Below are 4,852 nucleotides of genomic sequence, written 5' to 3' on the forward strand. Positions count from 1 at the left end.
TCTTTTGAACATGGCCTGACCTTTTCATTTTTATGATTTTTTTAGGATATCACTTACTTTTTAAAGTACAGATATATAGAGCAGCTTTTTAGTAATTCAAGTATTACAAATATATGTATTTTCGATTCTTATCACATAACTTTGTATAAGTAACAATTTATGCAATACAGTTCAAAATAATTGAAATATATGGTATATATGTACATATATAAAATATATAATTATATTATAGTATACATATATATTTTATTTAATCATATATGTAAATGTTTGTATAATTGTAATAACTTTTAACGATACATTGCACATTTATTTTAATTGCAACAGAATGAATTTATATTCTTGTATGAATATTGAAAATAAAGAATGGGCCCCTCCATCGCCCATTCTCGTGAGAACGCAACCATATATTTTTCTTCGTCTCTCCGATTTTAACACGACATACATATTTCTAATATAAGTATGCTGTCTTCTAAGCTGGGCAATAGAGCCAAGGAAACGAAACGAAAAATTAATTAAACGGAACTGTATCTCAATTTGAGATCCCAAAGTTCCACATATAAATTAATTTCGAAACTTACATATGGAGAAATAAGCGAGAAAAATATAGGTCCGAAAAGTCGCTGAAGCGGGAATCGAACCCGCGTCTTTCACTTTCCGGGTGACTGCTCTTACCAACTAAGCTATTCAGACCCTTTCGATCCTATATTTTTCATTTGCCTTTTTAGTAGATGTTAGTAAATACCGCCGTGATTAGCCCAAGGCGTGAATAAACTCAGAAATAAATATTTTTATCGGCTCTCAATATAAATAATATAAGTATGCTGTCTTCTAAGCTGGGAAATAGAGCCAAGGAAACGAAACGAAAAATTAATTAAACGGAACTGTATCTCAATTTGAGATCCCAAAGTTCCACATATAAATTAATTTCGAAACTTACATATGGAGAAATAAGCGAGAAAAATATAGGTCCGAAAAGTCGCTGAAGCGGCTTTTCGGACCTATATTTTTCTCGCTTATTTCTCCATATGTAAGTTTCGAAATTAATTTATATGTGGAACTTTGGGATCTCAAATTGAGATACAGTTCCGTTTAATTAATTTTTCGTTTCGTTTCCTTGGTTCTATTGCCCAGCTTAGAAGACAGCATACTTATATTATTTATATTGAGAGCCGATAAAAATATTTATTTCTGAGTTTATTCACGCCTTGGGCTAATCACGGCGGTATTTACTAACATCTACTAAAAAGGCAAATGAAAAATATAGGATCGAAAGGGTCTGAATAGCTTAGTTGGTAAGAGCAGTCGCCCGAAAAGTGAAAGACGCGGGTTCGATTCCCGCTTCAGCGACTTTTCGGACCTATATTTTTCTCGCTTATTTCTCCATATGTAAGTTTCGAAATTAATTTATATGTGGAACTTTGGGATCTCAAATTGAGATACAGTTCCGTTTAATTAATTTTTCGTTTCGTTTCCTTGGCTCTATTGCCCAGCTTAGAAGACAGCATACTTATATTATTTATATTGAGAGCCGATAAAAATATTTATTTCTGAGTTTATTCACGCCTTGGGCTAATCACGGCGGTATTTACTAACATCTACTAAAAAGGCAAATGAAAAATATAGGATCGAAAGGGTCTGAATAGCTTAGTTGGTAAGAGCAGTCGCCCGGAAAGTGAAAGACGCGGGTTCGATTCCCGCTTCAGCGACTTTTCGGACCTATATTTTTCTCGCTTATTTCTCCATATGTAAGTTTCGAAATTAATTTATATGTGGAACTTTGGGATCTCAAATTGAGATACAGTTCCGTTTAATTAATTTTTCGTTTCGTTTCCTTGGCTCTATTGCCCAGCTTAGAAGACAGCATACTTATATTATTTATATTGAGAGCCGATAAAAATATTTATTTCTGAGTTTATTCACGCCTTGGGCTAATCACGGCGGTATTTACTAACATCTACTAAAAAGGCAAATGAAAAATATAGGATCGAAAGGGTCTGAATAGCTTAGTTGGTAAGAGCAGTCGCCCGGAAAGTGAAAGACGCGGGTTCGATTCCCGCTTCAGCGACTTTTCGGACCTATATTTTTCTCGCTTATTTCTCCATATGTAAGTTTCGAAATTAATTTATATGTGGAACTTTGGGATCTCAAATTGAGATACAGTTCCGTTTAATTAATTTTTCGTTTCGTTTCCTTGGCTCTATTGCCCAGCTTAGAAGACAGCATACTTATATTATTTATATTGAGAGCCGATAAAAATATTTATTTCTGAGTTTATTCACGCCTTGGGCTAATCACGGCGGTATTTACTAACATCTACTAAAAAGGCAAATGAAAAATATAGGATCGAAAGGGTCTGAATAGCTTAGTTGGTAAGAGCAGTCGCCCGGAAAGTGAAAGACGCGGGTTCGATTCCCGCTTCAGCGACTTTTCGGACCTATATTTTTCTCGCTTATTTCTCCATATGTAAGTTTCGAAATTAATTTATATGTGGAACTTTGGGATCTCAAATTGAGATACAGTTCCGTTTAATTAATTTTTCGTTTCGTTTCCATGGCTCTATTGCCCAGCTTAGAAGACAGCATACTTATATTATTTATATTGAGAGCCGATAAAAATATTTATTTCTGAGTTTATTCACGCCTTGGGCTAATCACGGCGGTATTTACTAACATCTACTAAAAAGGCAAATGAAAAATATAGGATCGAAAGGGTCTGAATAGCTTAGTTGGTAAGAGCAGTCGCCCGGAAAGTGAAAGACGCGGGTTCGATTCCCGCTTCAGCGACTTTTCGGACCTATATTTTTCTCGCTTATTTCTCCATATGTAAGTTTCGAAATTAATTTATATGTGGAACTTTGGGATCTCAAATTGAGATACAGTTCCGTTTAATTAATTTTTCGTTTCGTTTCCTTGGCTCTATTGCCCAGCTTAGAAGACAGCATACTTATATTATTTATATTGAGAGCCGATAAAAATATTTATTTCTGAGTTTATTCACGCCTTGGGCTAATCACGGCGGTATTTACTAACATCTACTAAAAAGGCAAATGAAAAATATAGGATCGAAAGGGTCTGAATAGCTTAGTTGGTAAGAGCAGTCGCCCGGAAAGTGAAAGACGCGGGTTCGATTCCCGCTTCAGCGACTTTTCGGACCTATATTTTTCTCGCTTATTTCTCCATATGTAAGTTTCGAAATTAATTTATATGTGGAACTTTGGGATCTCAAATTGAGATACAGTTCCGTTTAATTAATTTTTCGTTTCGTTTCCTTGGCTCTATTGCCCAGCTTAGAAGACAGCATACTTATATTATTTATATTGAGAGCCGATAAAAATATTTATTTCTGAGTTTATTCACGCCTTGGGCTAATCACGGCGGTATTTACTAACATCTACTAAAAAGGCAAATGAAAAATATAGGATCGAAAGGGTCTGAATAGCTTAGTTGGTAAGAGCAGTCGCCCGGAAAGTGAAAGACGCGGGTTCGATTCCCGCTTCAGCGACTTTTCGGACCTATATTTTTCTCGCTTATTTCTCCATATGTAAGTTTCGAAATTAATTTATATGTGGAACTTTGGGATCTCAAATTGAGATACAGTTCCGTTTAATTAATTTTTCGTTTCGTTTCCTTGGCTCTATTGCCCAGCTTAGAAGACAGCATACTTATATTATTTATATTGAGAGCCGATAAAAATATTTATTTCTGAATACATATTTCTGTCTGATAATTTTTTTCTTGATGATACTTTTTGAAATGTCATGAAGCCTAGGTCAAATTAGAAACTTATTGCACTCGTTTTAATGCAGCGCTTACAGCAGCTTTTATAAAGCGCCAGAGCAGCCGATATTTTATTTTGGCGCTTACGGCAACTTTTATACAGCGCTAGAACAGTTGATGTTTTAATGTAGCGTTTACGGCAGCCTATATACAGCGCCATTATTTAATCTGTTCTAAGAACAATATGTATGCCCCTTGTGCTCCTTTGGGCCATTTTTTCTTGAACACTTCCATATCATTAGAGTAATACCATTCCGATTTTGTGTCAGCTCTCAACATACACGTGTAGTGACCACGATTTATTTCTTCACCTTCGTGAAATATAGCGCTTATTAGCTTGTACTTTTTTTTATTAATCGTGATATTACTCGTCGGCACGGCGTTAATCCAATTGTTGATAATTTTTTTAGAAGCACCGTTTACAAAAGTATATAAATTGAGCTGTATTACTACGACGAATAAAGTTGATTCGATTACGGTTTTCTTTTTCAACACGGTGCCCTTACATTCGTTACAATTGCCGTTTATCGTTTCCCATACATTAATCAAACTTTGTAGAGTGACACCTTTTTTCCTTTTTAATGTCGAATGTATAGGTAATATTAACAAACTACTGCTTTCCAGCTTAGTTACATTGTAATTACATTTGACATTCGAGCAACATGTTACGTGCTTTAATTCGAGTTTTAATACATCATTGATGTCGGAATACGTCGACATTAGAGCCGTAAAAAATTCCGAAACATCTTGTTGTGTTCGTTCTTCGAAGCGTTTTCCGACAGATCTTCTAACCGCTTGAATGTTGCAATATTTACGTTCACCATACGCGCAGATAGCATCAGTCAATGCATTCGATGCTTTATTTTTCAGTATTTGTTGCCTAATACGTACGCAATGAAACGCACATTGTAATATTACATTAGCGTAACACGAAACAGCATCGTTATTGCAAAGGCCATATATTTTCCACGTAACTATACTTTCTGGTTCCTCACAATCATAATTCTGCACATCATCAATGATATTAGGGATAGCCCAATCGACGATCGTACATTTTCACAACCTTTCTGGAA

General features: G+C 35.2%; 1 non-coding gene across 1 annotated transcript; it reads left to right on the forward strand.

The window, feature by feature from the left end:
• Window positions 1–1,277: 1,277 nt before the first annotated feature.
• TRNAF-GAA (transfer RNA phenylalanine (anticodon GAA)) lies at window positions 1,278–1,352 on the forward strand. Its single transcript has one exon. It is a non-coding gene; the product is annotated as a tRNA-Phe (tRNA).
• The last annotated feature ends 3,500 nt before the right edge of the window (window positions 1,353–4,852 follow it).

The sequence above is a fragment of the Nylanderia fulva genome, unplaced genomic scaffold, assembly GCF_048542155.1.
Source record: "Nylanderia fulva isolate GAGA-0341 unplaced genomic scaffold, ASM4854215v1 Scaffold151, whole genome shotgun sequence".
NCBI classification, from domain to species: Eukaryota; Metazoa; Arthropoda; class Insecta; order Hymenoptera; family Formicidae; genus Nylanderia; species Nylanderia fulva.